We start from the raw sequence: 17,113 nt of genomic DNA, 5'->3' as shown, positions 1-17,113 counted from the left end.
GAAATGACAAGACCAGCTGGGTGTCATCGGCATAACAATGGTAAGAGAAGTCATGCGAGCGAATAACAGAACCCAGAGATGTTGTGTAGAGCGAGAAGAGAAGGGGGCCCAGAACTGAACCTTGTGGAACCCCCGTAGTCAGCATGTGTGGTTCCGACACGGCCCCCCTCCATGTCACCTGGTAGGATCGACCTGTCAGGTAGGATGCAAACAGGGAGAGTGCAGAGCATGAGACGCCCATCCCCTCGAGGGCGGAGAGGAGGATCTGGTGGTTCACCGTGTCAAACGTTGCAGACCGGTCCAGAAAAATCAGGACAGAGGAGAGAGAGTTCGCTCTCGCGGGGTGAAGCGACTCTGTCACCGCAAGGAAGGCTGTCTCTGTCGAGTGAGCCACCTTGAAACCGGACTGGTGGGGCTCCAAAAGGTTGTTCTGGTGGAGATAGGAAGACAGTTGGTTAAAGACAGCACGTTCAAGTGTTTTGGATAGAAAGGGTAGAAGAGAAACCGGTCTGAAGTTCTTGACATTAGAGGGGTCAAGTGATGGTTTCTTTAGAAGGGGGGTGACTCTGGCAGTCTTGAAAGCCATGGGAAAGCATCCTGAAACAAGAGATGTGTTGATGAGGTGGGTGATGACGAAAGGAAGGAGTTCAGTTTCAATAGACTGAAGAAGAGGGGAGGGGATCGGGTCAAGGGAGCACGTGGTGGGGCGGTTAGATGTAACAAGGTTGAGGACCTCGTTAGGGGAGAGGGGAGCAAGATAGGGTAAGATGGGGCATGGAGAGGGGAGGGAGAGCTGAGGGGGAAGAGCTGGAGAGGGTAGAGAGGGAGAGGGTAGACAGGGAGAGGGGGGCTGAGAGAAGGAGGATCTGATATCGTTTATCTTCTTGTCAAAGAAGTTGGCGAAATCATCAGGGAGAAGGGAGGAAGTAGGAGGAGGGAGTGGGGGTTGGAGGAGTGAAGAGAAAGTTTCGAAGAGTTTTTTAGGATTGGAAGCAGGGTTTTTTTTAGAGCAAAATAAAGCAGCTTTAGCAGTAGATAGAGAGGAGGGAAAAGTGGAAAGAAGAGATAGGAAGTTTAGAAGGTCCTCCAGGAGTTTGCCTTTTTCTCCAAGAGCTCAGCCTCTCTTAGGCTCCGTCTATCAGTACGCACTGAATCCAACAGCCATGGGGCAGGTGGAGTTGGCCGTGCAGGCCTGGAGCTGAAGGGACAGAGGTTGTCCAAAGAAGAGGAAAGGGTGGAGAGGAGAAGATCAGTAGCAGTATCAGGGGATAGGAGAGAGAAGGATTCAGGTTCAGGGAGGGCAGAGGTAACAGAAGAGGAAAGATCAGCAGGGGAGAGGGAGCGGAGATGACTAACGAATGTTAGCGTGTCAGTGTGTCTCCTTATTGATCTGACTGGGTCTAAAATGAGGTGTTAATAAACTTTGATTCTCTCTATTGATTGTCTGCCTATTATCAGTCAATGTATTGGGTGGTAACTCAATGTTCAAAGTCAGGCCTTAGCTTATGTTTTGGCTTTATTGCCGCCCTAGTAAATAACCAATAGCTTCCTGTGTTATTATATATATGTCCCAGGAAGTACATTTAATTTGACACACATGTAGATTTCAACCAAATTGCAGAATAATACAGATGGTGTTTGCAATATGATAGCAGTGTTTATGCACTCTGGCCAAATTGCTAATATCCAGCGTATTGAGTTCTGATGAGCCATCCCTCTTTGTGCATATTATATGAGCGCTATGGGAATCCAAATGCAACAATATTGATACTGTGCAATCGGAGTGGGGTCATTAGGTCTGCTCCTATTTTAGAGGAAGAAAAGAAGGAGTTGCATAAATGGAATCCTGCATGGCTGTGACAACACACACACCAACAGTCCCAACCTTCCCCACCCCCACCCTCAAACACTCACTCACACCCTCTCCCCACCTAAATTAGAGGGGGTGATAAAGGGAGGAGGGGGTGGCTAATGAAACAGAAGGGGCACCGGGCGAGCAGGAATTTCAAAGCTTGTCATCGCTGGTTGCCTTGACCCCAGCTTAGCTCCTCACCTTCTTGGCCTCCTTAGGCCACCATATTCAGACCTAGCAAGGCGTTAGGAGAAGTAGAGGCTTTTCAAAGGACTTAACTAGATTTTTCTGTAAAAGAAATAAACGCAGGGACTGTGCCTCTCAGCGCCTTGCCTTACCTTGACAAAAGAAGCTTGCGCGTGCGCATGCAGTAGCAATAAACTTGTGGAGGATCATGAGTGACCCCTGGATGGCCTAGAGCAGTGGTTCTCAAACTTTTTCTGTCACGCCCCACTTTGGAGGAAGAAAAATGTTCATGCCCCACCACCCCAACAAAATTGTAACAAAATGGTGCATGTTGAATTTTTATTGAAATAACATTTTGTGACTCCTCCATCTGTGCTTTTTCAAATAATGGAATAAAGAAAATTGAAATCACTTTCAAATAAACCAGATTGCTCCATCAGACAAAAACAAATACAATGTGCCATCACTTTGTTACAACAATGCAAATAAAGTGCTATCTGTGCAAAAAATAACTAATATTTGGCAAAAAATTGCTTATTGTGGCTGCAATTAACCTGTTTTGCACTGAATGTCGTTTCAAGATAATAACAATAAAGTGCAACCTATGAAAAACTAAACAAAACAAGTTAAAATATTTGGCAATAAAGAGTTTTACTGAGTTTTACACTGCATATCTTTTCAAAACAACAATAACGTGCAAAACAAAACAAAATGAGTGCAGATATGTGTGAGCCATCAAGTTGTATCAGTATTAGTGGCTGCAATGAGCCTGCTTTCCACTACAAATCTTTTTAAAACGGGGTTGCAGACTTGATACAGCCACTCTCAATTCATGCTCAATGTTGAGCTTATATCTGTATTTTGTTTTGAGAGAGGCAACAGCAGAAAAGCCGATCTCACAGAGGTAGGATGTGACGAAGGGAACCAGAATGCCCACAGCCCTCTGTCTGAGTGAGTTCTGGCTTGGTGTGGAGAGGGAGCATCCACTCATCGGTGTTTGAGCTGTAAACCTCAGCCTCCGGGTAGAGTCGGACGTCATCTCGATAATGTCTCTTCATTTTGCACACTAAGCTACACATGTGAGTCGCCAAGGATCTTGGCCGTCGCGCATGTGCAAGCGTAACCTGTTTTACGTAAACATTTACACGAAAGTACAGGATTTTCGCCATGTATTTATTAATGACTTAGTTTTATGTCCGTGTACTTTGTAGTTTTGTAATATGTAAAGTTCTCAATAAAGTTCTTGAAATAAAAAAATTCTGCATTTCCCCCTGCACCCCACCTGTAATACCACTGCGCCCCACTATAGGGGCGTGCCCCACAGTTTGAGAAATACTGGCCTCGAGTAACCTTACATAAGCTGTGCTCAACACAGCACACACATGCTCACTGAATTCGAATAGGTTGTGTTCAGTCACACATTATAGATCTGATTTAATCCCCTCGACACCCTGTTTTTGAAAAATATTTCCATATCAACATTGAAAATGATGTAAAATGCTCTCTTCGTTGACAACCAGTTTTGATCATTTTAGTGTCCTCTCCCATGAACACTTGTTGACACCAACACACCCAAATGTTGAAACAAATTTAAAATAAAATTGTATTTGATCAGTGCAATATCTGTGTGGGTGGGTTCAATATAGTTTCTTATATCACTTTAGTTCTTGCAGGTGTACAGGCATTTTACAGCTCTCTACTGTATAGGTTTGAGCCAGCTGGGTTGCTGGTGTTGTTACCTGTTGCCTAGAACCATCAGTGGCCTCCGCAGATCGTACATTACTCCATGACTCATTTATTCAATCTGCAGAGTAACGTACGGCGTGCTGAGGTTACAGGACAACCCAAAAGACAACTCTGAGTGTCTGAGAGCTTGCTAACACCACTCTGAAGATGCTGAATACACCTGCACAAAGTCACATCTAGTGGGAATCACTGTTATAATAGCAATCCAGGCTAATTATCTTCCACATTCCAAGTGTTTAATGTGTAAATGCACAGATGGCTTACATCTTTAATGGCAGAAAGCTAACGCTGTGTGGGCTTGTCGGAAAACAGGGCTTAAAGAAACATATCACATTAACTTATCACATTCATTATCTAAAATGTTCCTTACATATATTGACAGTCTATTTTTAAATCTAGAAACTAAATTGCTGGATCTCAGTAACATGATTATTTTACTGGGTAAATATTAAATGTCATATGTTTAATCATTTAATCAATATCACAATATCACATATGTAAGTGGTCGAAACAATGTCCTTCTTTTAATTTATATCTGGTTGATTTAGTTAATTCTTAATTTTAGTTTTGAATATATATACAAGATTATCAGGAAAAAAATATATATTTTTTTAGTTGTCTCATGTATATTTACATTAAATATTTTCAATATAATAATCCTACAAATGTTTGCATTTGTTTTTTACAGTATATGCTTACATCTTGTGCCAGGTTTCTTTACCTCATTTTCTTTACCTGCTTTTGTATTTTTGTGTTCCTTTGTAAAAGTTGGAGAAAAAAGGTCACCAGGTTAACTGCACATCCTCTAGCAATGTGGCTGTTCAAACGATGTCGTGAAAAATGTTCACCCAGAGGCTGAAGGTGACAAATATGTCCTTCCTTCAAAAGTATTGAATTGATGCATGCGTGATACCATTATAGTTTTTATTTACTTTCACAAAAGGATGTGGATGATGACAATTTAAATTTCAGTGTGTCCAAAATCACAAAGAAAAATTGCTGGTGCCTCTCAATACCAATATAGAGAAACATAAAACCAGTGCACCAGGTCTTCATCAATGCACATCTTCAGAACAGATGGTGACACAGGGCCTAGTCAGAGCTTACTGTTTGTGTAAAAGTTCAGTTCAGGGGGTGCAGAGGGGTACATGGATAAAACAGGGAGATCACTGTAGGAATAGGGAGAATATGGGAGAAAGAGGGAAGGCGTGGATGGATGCAGACCAGGACAGAGGCAGGAGTTATAATTGTCTGTTAAGAAGACTTTGGTTCGCTTGCACAGAGCTGACAGCATATTTCTTTATGTGCCCACTCAAAGGTCCTGTATGTGTGTGCGTCTTTTACATGGCCGCTTACAGGTCTCGGATCACTGGCTATGAAAAGAGCGGCTGGTAACCGTTGTGTCTCTGTTGGTGGAACTGTTCTCTTTGACTGGCTGGCTGGAGTTGTGCTGCCGCTACAGACAGAAGGGATTATTTTGGATTCGTGAATGGAGGCCATGTTGGCTGTTGGGTAATGTAAGATTTAGAGAATGACTTCACCTCTATAGGTTGCTCCTTTACAAGAGCCTTACCCCCTGTTGAGTCCACCCTTTGTGTTGACCGAGAGACACTTGGCCCTTTGTGGTCCTTAGTCGACTTCCAGGCAGCGAAACTCCAAGACTGCTTCTTCCGTCTGGCAGCGACAAACACATCAGCTAGGTCAGCTGCATCTGCGGCCCTTGTCGGGTTGTGCTCCCTAATCCAAACCTGTAGCTCAGGGGAAAGCATTCTCAGGTATTGTTCCAGGACAATAATTTCTTCAATTTCATTCACCTTCTTTGCTTTTGGCTTAACCCACATAAAGCTATTTTAACCTGATATATAGTTATTTTGGGTTCTCTTATTTTGGGTTATTCTGGGTTTGGGTTATTTTGGATCATCCTTTCTGGTTTCTGGATTTATGTCATATTTTTTGAAGAATAGCCCTTTTAACTTTGATCATATTCTAGAGCATCATCAATCTCCATATAGACAAAAGCACTTTTAGCTTTGCCTGTCAATAATGGATGCGTCTGACACACCTATGTATACTATATATTCTATGCTGGCCAGTCCATAGTTAATTGCAGGGGAGAGAAGGCATTCCTCCTCTGTGGTGCAGATGTAGGGGTTCCTGAGAACACCCCTCTGGCTATAGTAGAATGGCACAGTCCAATTTTCCAGGCTAATCTACCTAGGCATGTGTGATGCAGTAGCTCAGTCTTTTGCCAGAAGGGTGGTCGGCTACAGGAAAACTGAAAGGAAAGTTGTTAACACTTTCATCAACCGTAACTTAATTTTCCTTGATTGATGGTGCTTAATTTGCTCTACTGCACCATCAAGTGGACAATAAATGTAAAACAGGCAGAGTGATTATAATGACACCATGGCTTTGGTGTGTGAAGCATTGAATTTAGTAAATGAATGAATGATGTTTGTGATGCGTGATACATACCATATTAATAAGTTCATAAGTTGTCTGTCTTTATGATACAATGGCGGGGTCAAAAGGGAAAGTGGAAACAAATTGGGGAGAGGGTTGTGATGTGAGAAGTTTAAAAAAAAAAAGTTAAACTTGTCATATACAAAATTTGACTTCTGCATTCAACCCATCCTTGGCTTATTGGGAGGAGTGGGCTGCTAAGAAGCACCCAGGGAGCAGTTAGGAGAGTTCTGAGAGTATTGCTCAGGTACACTGCGGCATAGGACATGCAGCCAAGCCTTGAACCGCCGACCTAGTGGTTACCGAACAACCCTCCCTACCCATTGAGCCACGGACTTGTGTTCCTTGGTTTGTGACTCTCCTTATGTTACTAGGGACAACATGTAACACGTAAAACATTTTATTCGTTTTTATTTAAAAATAACAACTTTTGTGCTGGGCTTCAGGCGGTTTCTTTTTTTTTTTTTTTTACATTATTTCGCCTGCTTTAGAAAACACCCTTTCACAGGGCACAGATGAAGCTGGGGTACAGAGAATAGTTTGCAAACAAACGCGCAATAAAGTCCGAAGTACACAAAACGTGAGGGGGGATCCATTGCGTTTCGCTGCCCCTTATATTTCGAATCGCACGCCAGACCCGTAAACCATTTCCTGAATCAGCCACGTGGTACGGCCGGCTCGCGAGGCTTCGAACGTCACCACATATGTCATCGATACGCGCCTCATAAAAATCTTCCTCGATTACTCGACACAAGCTTCGAAGCCTTGACACGAAAGGTCACATCACTACCTAGAAGTATAAAGTGGGCCTAAACAAGTGTCTTTATGTATCGTATTACTATAAAGAACTCGGAAACCTCACCTTCACTATATCTGGTTGATCGTATGGCTAGTTGCAGCCTCGCCTGGAAAGTGGACAAGAGCAGGTGGCAGCAGCAGGGGGCATTGAAAAGTTGAGTCAAAGGATTCATGTGTTTGTAAATGTATATGTATGTGGAAATGTCCGTATCTACATTGTATGTTATCCTTTGTTCTTTTTATGTCTGCCTGTGAAACACTTTTTGATATGTGTTGTATAAATAAGCTTTATTATTATCAATCACACAAGATATCCTTTTAGATTAAACCTGAGACTTATAGCCAACAATCTAGCGATAAGTATTACAATTACGCAGAACATTTGGATTTTTTACTAAATGTGGTGTTTGTTGTCTAATCTAAGAGCCAATAGACTTGTCACAGTTCAGCTCTACACTCTTCTCACTCTACTTGTCAGCCACTCCCTCCTAATCAGTTTAACTCCCTTCACCTGGGTCTCTTCCTCTTTTCTCCCCGTTAAAGGTTTTTTTTGGGGGAGTTTTTCTTGTTCCGATGTGAGGGTTCCGGGACAGAGGATGTCATATGTGTACAGATTATAAAGCGCTCTGCAGCAAATTTGTGATTTTGGGATATGCAAAAATAAATTGAATTTAATTGAACCTGTTCACTCACCTGTCTCTGATCACTAATCAAGCCACTATATAGACTCCTGCCTCTCAGACACACATTGCCAGATTTTTCTTTGCTACTCAATGCCAGACTTTCCAGCGCTTTGTTCCTGCCCCTGATCTACCCGTCTCGCCTGACTCCCGGTAAACTCTCCATCCTTCTGTTCCTGACTTGTATTAATTCTGCCTCCTGTTTCTGCTGCTCTGCCAGAGACTTTGTATCACTCTGTACCTGTTAAGTTTACAATAAAAGCCAACAGTTCCTGGAATCCTGTGTGCTGCAATTGGGTCCATACACAATCTGTTGCAAGACTCTTTGAACAGCCAGGCATTTCTCATTATGCCCTGGGTCATGCAGTCGTTGGAGAGCAACTGTGGCTCTAAAAACTGCGGCCACCTCGATCTCGTGAGGTTATTGTTGACCACGTGTTCATGACGTCACAAATCCAACCAGCATGCATTGTGCGGCGATTGCCGGTGATCGATTCTGCGCAGGACTCATCTCGAGCGAGCCTAATTGGGAGGGAACGATTGTTCTTCCTCTCTGTAGTTACCATCGATTCACCATAAAGACTCACTGATCAGCATGCGTCAACATTCATAAGGTGCTTTGCATTGACCATTTATGGTTGAATTTGGGCATTTAGAGGGCGGGATGTGAGGTTGAACCAGCTGTGCACATTTACAGGTTGATTTGGGATTTCTTTAAAGGAAATGGCTCACTGGAAGGCATACAAAAGTTTTTATAAATCTGAATATAAGTCTCATTTATAAAACGGTGTGCAGGATCCACACTAAATGTTTTCGTACGTTCAAAGGAGGAAATGCATCTACGCCAAAAAACATTACCTATTCAAGTTCATCTCTGGATAGGCAGCGGTACTTCTCATCTAAAAGGCACATACACGTCAATGCACTGCAGGCAAACTTTACTTCACCTCAGTAACAAATTTGGCTAAATGATGTTGGAACGCCTCGTAAAATCTTTGTCTTAAAAATAAAAGATGCCAGAATGAGTTGAGAAAGTCTTCCAAACTGTCCCATCAGGAAAAAAGGAGAAATAAATCCCAAACGAATCCACATCACATAAAAAATAAGTTTTTGTTACTTTATGGTTTTGGTCTGCTGATCAGTGTCCATCAGAGTCTCTTCCATGCCGAGGTTGCTTAGCAGCTGTTCAAAATGTTTCAAATTAACTTGTTGTCAGAGAAATGACCTGAAAACGGCTTAGGCTCACCCAGGTGGGACTCTTTGACATGTGACAGCCGAGTGCTGTATTAACAGGAGTGTTGTTGAATGAGAGACACCTCCATACAGTCCAAATGTATCACTATGTGTGTTCACTCTTCTGTAGTTCCGTGTCTCCGCAGGTGTCTCTCCCATAAAGAGCCAATGAGATGAAAGCCCCAGAGGCCAGCTAAATGGACATGGTCATCAGTCTCTGACTACTTGCTGCTGTGAGGACTAAGTCAGTGGAAAAGGGGGAGAGGAAATGGAGCATATGGTTATTTTGGTGGGTGTGGACACAGGTTGAAATGTGGACATGGGGATGAGATTTGATCGGCATTATTACGTATTGAATAATGCCTGGAACTATTAATAAGTGTCAGAAAAATGAGCTCAGGAAGCTGATGTAAGGATACTGATGAGAGCTAGTGAGAAAAAAAATCCGGTTTTGAGCCAAAATTTGAGGACAATCAAAAATCCTGCTTTGCCCTGAAAAGTAATAAATCTAACAATATCCGCACATGAGTGGATTTCAAAGATAGCATGAAGAGAATCACTCCAAATTTTTCACTCAACACAGGAGGGTTCCTAGTGCCCGAATCAGGATTATGGGTCAAATGGGGCATTAATCTAGTGGTGGGAGATGCAAGAGGAAAAACTTAATCCCTAGTTCAACCATGCATGATATATTTTGATTTAAGATACCCACTTCTGTGATCTGAAACAATATGGACTAATGCACAGCATGTTTTGCATTGTGCTCTTGGCAGAAAAACACTGTCAGATGAAAAGCTAATGTGTCACTTGAAACAAAAAAAAAGAATGAGTGTGAACAACAGTCCTATTGTTTGAGCAGTCCATAATATTAAATCACTTTATATCCATAACCAAGTCCTTTTTTATTGTAATAACATGAAAGCCTGAAAACAGACAAGAGCGTATAATTATCCCAACAAATGCATGAATGCTTTTTCGGATTAATTTTTCTTTAATGCAAAAAATAAGCAGGACTTTCACCAATAATAAATCGAATAGGTGTCGAGAATGTCTATGTAACTTAAAATTATCTTGCAAAATTCCCAAACACACCCTGGTAGTCCTTTCCATGACAGCAGATTGTTTAAAAGGTGAGACAGGAAACTGGATGGGATTACTCCCATATTGCTATATTCTCTCTATTTAATCCCCTTGCAGAGAGTATCCCTGTTCAGACACTGGATAACAGATTTATCTGGGATAACATTCATGTCATTACATAGTCTCCCTCCTCTTAGAGGCCAAGGGGAGAAATAATCTGTTTACAACAGGGACGTTAAACAATGCTAGCAGATGTGTGTAGAAGCCTCCTGAAATGAGGACAGGCTTTCCAGCAGGTAGTATTAATCTCTGCTTTTCCCTGATCTGTCTCACTCTCTGTCATGCACATGCACGCGCACACCCACCCACACACACACACACACACACACACACTTTTTCTCTACTCTGTCTCTGAGTGTCGGGACATTAACCTGTTTTCTCTGGCAGTGAGAGTCCGGTGGTGCGACTTGGTGAGGTGGGTGCTGTATGTACAGTATGTGTGTGTGTTGGTGAGCATTCATGCATGTGTGTACAATTGCACTGGCCTTAGTATGTTTTAATGGCAGAAAACTGCAGAAAAACTAATTACACTTTTGGTTTTCCTTATAAAAGCTCTCAATATGGAACGTGAGTTGTTCATGCTTCAGAGCACAGCTCTTATTTTGTAAAACAACATTTTCATCTGACCCAGTGGCTTTGGAGGGATAGCATGTGGTATTTATAACATAAGCTAATAGGTTAGCATGCTAGCAGCGATTAGCATTCAAATAGCAGTACATTTAATTAGCTCTCCAGCCTGACACTGGCTGATTCCTTAGCTATGTTGCTATAAACATTCCCTCAATTCATATATAACTAACTTCAGCTCTCATAGAACTGGGCTGTCTTTTAGATTAGTCAGCAGAATTATTTCAACGAGCTCCGCCATTTTAACAATAGAAGTGTGGAAAAAACTCATTCCCGAATACAATCAAGTGTCTCTGCATTTTACAGTTACTAAGGCTTCTCAAGTGAATACAGATTTTATATCAACATGTTTCTGTGTAAACTCAGTTTACTTGTAAATATATGAAAATACAAGTCAGGTCAGAAGCGCTCTGTTCCAAATACACTTCGCTCATCACGTACTGACGGCTTTCTTCTGCTCTACTGGCGTTAGCTACTGATGCTCAGTATAATGCATAGAGCACTCACTGCTGACAATATTGGGCTTAGCAGAAATAAAATACCACACATCCCAGTAAACAACCTAATGACAGAATGATACAGGTAAGTGACAAAGAAATAGTATACGTTTCTGAGACCTTAGCTTTTACTGAATTCAAAAAAATAGAGGGGGGGTAACATTTCCCTGTCTTCTCAAACACCCAGTGCCACATAAACAGGTCAGTGTCAAGCTCGCAGTATGCTTCAAACGAAAGGGTTTGAGTGAAATGTAAAGACTTTACAGACACCGATTCAAAGCCTTTCATCCACAAAGCACAAGTCAGTCAGGGTACAAATCAGGAAGCCTGGATCCCGTCTCTATGAAGCATGACTTCTACCACCTACTGGAAATACGTAGCAAGTCATGTTGACTGGTGTTAAGAATTTCAGTATTAAAAGCATTATTAGTAGGATTAAATAACACCCCAAGTGGTGAGTAGAAGTGTCACAATAATAAGAATGTCAAAATATGTCACAAAATATTTACTTATGGAATGTATTATGTTTACAATATTCTTACTTGTAGAGGATATTATGTTACAGTATTTTACTCATTGAATGTATTAAACCATAGAAGTATAGTCACTAAAGGTATTAAAACACTGTATGAATAGTTTTGAGGGTCAGAAAGGGAACATTTTGAGTGAGACTTTACAGAGGTGCAGCAGAGGACAGAGGGATGGACAACTGACCACCAGGACCTGAGGAGGAGTCCGGACGACTTCAACCAAACACTGAGATGATAACTGCCCCAAGCCAGGAGGGGCTATTGAATTTCGGCCAATCACAGAGGCTGATACTGGACATTTAAACTTTCGGACAGAGACTTTTAAATATAGGCTTAGTTCCAGAGGGTTTTGGCCAGAGGTCGCGCCGTTACCACCTGGGTAGTTTACCAGCTGGGCTGGGCTATTTAGTGGGCCTTGTGAGAACTCTGCCCTGGGGACATATTGATATCGATAGAGTAATTCAGTTTGCAACTGTTCTAGCTTCTCTTGTTTATTAAATACTTTTTGATTGTTAACCGGATCCAGTTCATTTTTGGTGCGACTGGAAAGTCCAGCGGTCTGGGTCTCCCCTGAAAACATCTAACCCTAACACTGGAAAAAACCAGGCAGTCGAATTTGCGCAAGGTTAAAATTTGTTCCACGTTCAGTTGGTGCACATCTTAAAATTGACCCAGAATTCAGAACTGATTTAAACTGTGGAACTTTGAAAATCACGCCTCTACAAAGCATATTAGCTTCATAATTTTAAGCCACCCAGATCGAGCTCCACAGTCAATGCTACCTCAATCAACTGAAGGACGTTCAACGCAACTCAGTAGAAGATGAACTCCTAATGCCTTTGCTTGGGTGAGCTCCAGCACAACAGCTACATTCAGATCAGATCAGCTTACAGGGCCGGGGCAACAAGTTGCCTAATGTGTCTTCCGGGAGTACACAGTTTTTTTTTTTCAAATAACCAGATATGTTTTACTCTTTTATACTAACCAAGCAGAGTTCCAACCCAATCAAGCCTTGGGAGTACTTTGAAGGACTTAAGTAAACCACCAGATGCTGACAACAATTGGTAAAATGTTAAATGGTAAATGGACTGTACTGGTATAGCCCTTTTCTAGTCTTCTGACCACTCAAAATGCTTTACCACTACATGTCATCATTCACCTATTCACACACTGATGACAGGAGCTACCATGCAAGGTGCCACCTGTCCATCAGGACTCTAACTAACATTCACACACCGTAGGCACAGCTACAGAAGCAACTTGGGATTAAGTGTCTGGCCCAAGGACACATCGACATGGACTAGTGGAGCCGGGGATCGAACCACTGTTCCTCTGATTGAGGGACGACCCTGCTCTACCATGTTGGGGTCTCACCATGTGGCCTCAACATGTGCTTTGAAACAAAGAAGTCAGGCCATCCTTTTTGCAGGCAAGGATTCATCCTGATTTGAGTTTGATAAGCATTCAAACCCCCCAGAAAGAAGTTCACATCAAGGTGTGAACTGTTCAACAAAAGGCAACACTGCAATCTAATTGGCCACGCTAACAGCTTCAGACACGTGTAGCTAACGAGGGCACTTTTGTCTACCGCCATTGTAGAGCCTCGTGCTATCTTGTGGTCTCACGAGAGACGTCGCCACGTTTCAGATTACGTCATACGTTGTCTGAGCTGTTCTCTTGCTCCTCCCCCCTACACACACACTACATGCACACACACGTATACACACACACTGCACACATACACTCCCCCCCCTTTTCCATAGTCTGTTGATTTAAATAGCGTGCTCATAAATGTATAGTTGTTGTTAGTTTTAGATATTAGTTGACTAGATCATTATTATTGGAACTTAATAAACTCTGTTATATTTTAAAGAGCAGCTGTCTGTGATTACTTTGTGCATGCATTGTGATAATAGCTGATATGTGGTCTGTTGCTCGAACTTAAACCTTCACTTTCACTCTGAATGTGTAATAATACTTCCGACTGTTGACATTGTGAGTGAACACTAATCATGAGACTTAGTTTATCATTTGGTTATTGGTCCCTGTTCGCAGGGTGGTGCCCCATTATTATTGATAATCGTTAATCTTACTCACATTAATAATTCTATTGATGTCAATAATTTAGTTTTCTTAAATGCTGATAACTCAAAGACGCTCCTTTTCGTTCCCAACAACCACTCAGCCACAGTCGCCCTTTTTTAGTGTTCTTAATTCATCTTTAGAAATCAGGAGAGGAGCTTTGTCTGTCAAAACTTACAAACTTATTGAAACAGCTCAGTGGATCAGTGGACCATGACCTGTACAACATGGAGCGGTCAAAGAAGCACCTTGCACATTAAAACCAAAACCATAAGAAAAGAGGTAAAAATGAAACACCAAAGTATGGTTTTAATTTTGTACTACCATGTCATTTGCAAGTGCCTTCATCATTTCAAGACACACACATGTACACACACACACACACACACACACACACACACACACACAAGGCAGCATAAGTAGAGCTTATCCCTTCTTGGAGTGCTCTGATCTGATCTGGCATATCTCATCCCTGTTCACCCCATGGGTCAAACGCACTCACACTCACTCGTCATCAAAGCACTATGTGAATTCTTTGCCAGCATGTGGATCAATTACAGGTGGAGAAGGTGGTGGGGGAGCAGGAGGTGCAGGCCTCTGATCTGGGTGTGGCTCTGGCAAGACTCAGTCACCCTATGGGCCTCCAATCCAGGGACACAAGCAGAACATCATGATTCTTCAACTTTAGACAGTAATTAGGCCACTACTAAATTACCTTCAGTTGAACAGACACTTAAATAAAGTTACATGTAAAATAAAAATAATATTGCAGGCTTCTTTCAAGTGGGATTCAAACAGAAAAAGGAAACAGAAATTGTGTGTTAAATAGACAGGTTTCCCATTTACAAATGAATAAGATTTGAATGAATGAGAAAACTAATTGTCATGATAGCTGCTTTTTGGCCAGCCATATAGAAGCATCAGCTGCCCTACCACCCGACTTCAGAGTAGCTTCTTTCCTAAGGCTGTGAGACAGATATTCATCCTCCACCCTCCACAAGCAAAATGACAAACTGCATTTCGCCCTGCGCCCCTGTGCTGCACAATGACAATAAATTAAAGCCTGTAACCTTCGATTTGTACATTTTCATCATCAGACAATAGTCAGAGGATTCTGAGTATGCATTTTCATACGATGCTTTCTGCCTCTTTTGCTCCCCACAAGGACTTTTTACCTGCATTCAGCCAAAGCCTGCTCAAATGTGATTGGTCAATACTACTCCGACTACAAACGGAAACAAGAATGCTTCCATTATCAAAATCTTGTATCGTTTTTTATGGAGAACCAGTAGGAAACCAGTAAAATTACTGCTACGAGGTAAATTTGTATCCTCACATTACGCATTACCGAAGTAATTTATTTCTACAGGTCAGTTTTCGAGAACTCTGCTGGCTATAGCTAGCGAACAAGAGGCATATTCTAGTGACAAATGGCAGCGAGTCTACTGTAGTAATAATGCTAACTTTTTTTGTGGACTGACCCTTTAAGAACACCACAAAAATGGCATTAGCGTGGCCTGTGGTGCTAAGGGAAGTTGAGACCAGGCCCTTGTGTTTGAAATGGATGGTGAGGTCAGCGGCCAGTGAGTGTGGTTCATTAGTTTGCATCTGTGATTGGCTCCACTGAGTGACTTATGGTTGTAATTTAGCCTTAATTATATACACCATTACTTTAACTCTAATTAGACTGTCACTAAGGGGAAGGATAAAGGATACGCACAAACTTCCTGAAGAGATTAATAGATACAGGGTTTATGACAAATATGTTCATTTTAAAGAACATCCCAGTGCATGAAAAGAGAAGCGTCGGAAAATGTATGACATAGACACAGTGTAAGCAATGTAAATCACAGGCATCCTAAACATTATAAGAAAATTACAGCTAGGCGATTACGAAGTGATGTCGAGTTCAATGCTCCAGCCCTGACCCTGGGGTCATGCTTTTATAGTGGACCACTTCATCACAGAACAATCTGCTGGGCAATTGCAGACTAAAGACACACAACCTCACCTGATGACCTTGCCTCATGATCCATGAAGGGAGGTTGGAGAATAAAATAAACAAGAAATAATAAGAAAGATAGATTTATTATGTCTTTTTATAAATTGGTTCTACCACACTTCATAAATGTTTGTCATGTCATGGTGGAATAAAGGGAAATCTTTAGGGTGACTGGTGGTAAGTGTTATTGAGTAATTGTGTCTTGTAACAATTGTCTTACTTCAGGGTCAGCATAGAGTAGAGCATGGAGTTTTTACTGGACTGATACTTTACAGCATTGGTTTTATCACTGCAATGTAGGCAAAGTTTACACCAATTATCCTTATGTATATTTGGTTTTACTGACTTATGATTACCATGTAGCAGTATCAACATGGATTTACCTAATTGGTCATTGGCATTTCCAAAATATCTGAAAAATGATACAGACATAATTTAACAAAATAAACAATGGAACATTAGATTGATAATATTGACAATCATTTATCAGAAAACTGTGTACTATAAGGCAATTTTCCGTTTTGATTTAACATTGTTAGCAAATTTTCTTTACCATTAAAACATTTCTACCAATTGGTTGAGCAAGTTTAAATCATCAAATCATTACAGTCATCACATTTTTGGGGGTATATATTGACATGAATAGTTCAGTAAGCCTTCTGAAATTAAACAAAATTAAATTAAAAGAATAATTATGAAAACTCCATGAATAGGCCACATGCAAAGGGCATTTTTTCATCTAATGTAACTTCCTAGGAGTCCACCTGACAAAGTCTGGTTTTGAAAACTGCAGTGCAATCTGGAGATTCTTTGGGGGCCCAATGTAAGAGTGTTAAAGATGGCTCAATCAGGTCGAGTTAACCACATCATAACTCAAAATGTGCTCTACCAACAGTTGAGAAGACCATGATGATGGTTTTAATGGAAGAAAAAAGAAGCAGTCTCGAGCTGCCCTTTCTTAACTGAAATGGGATTTGAACTGTCTTGGTTTACTTGGTTTGTCCAGTCTGATGGCAACTGAGGCAATGGGTCAATAAAGTGAATACATAGGAAATAGTGAATGAAATGAATGATGAATTAAATGATAATCATTAGCTGCAAACTGTATTTTAGAGAAAAATGTAATTGTAATTGTGTAAAGACTTCTCGTGAACATGCTCTGGTCAAATGTATTAATATACAATTAATTTCCAAAGACCAATCCGACTTGACAATAACACCACCTAAAATTCAGAAACTTCAAAGTCCTATTAAGAGACTAATTTCACATGGGATTG

This window comes from Anarrhichthys ocellatus, unplaced genomic scaffold (genome assembly GCF_004355925.1).
Source record: "Anarrhichthys ocellatus isolate YVR2014 unplaced genomic scaffold, GSC_Weel_1.0 scaffold76, whole genome shotgun sequence".
Taxonomy (NCBI): domain Eukaryota; kingdom Metazoa; phylum Chordata; class Actinopteri; order Perciformes; family Anarhichadidae; genus Anarrhichthys; species Anarrhichthys ocellatus.
Note: the sequence above shows the minus strand (reverse complement) of the source record.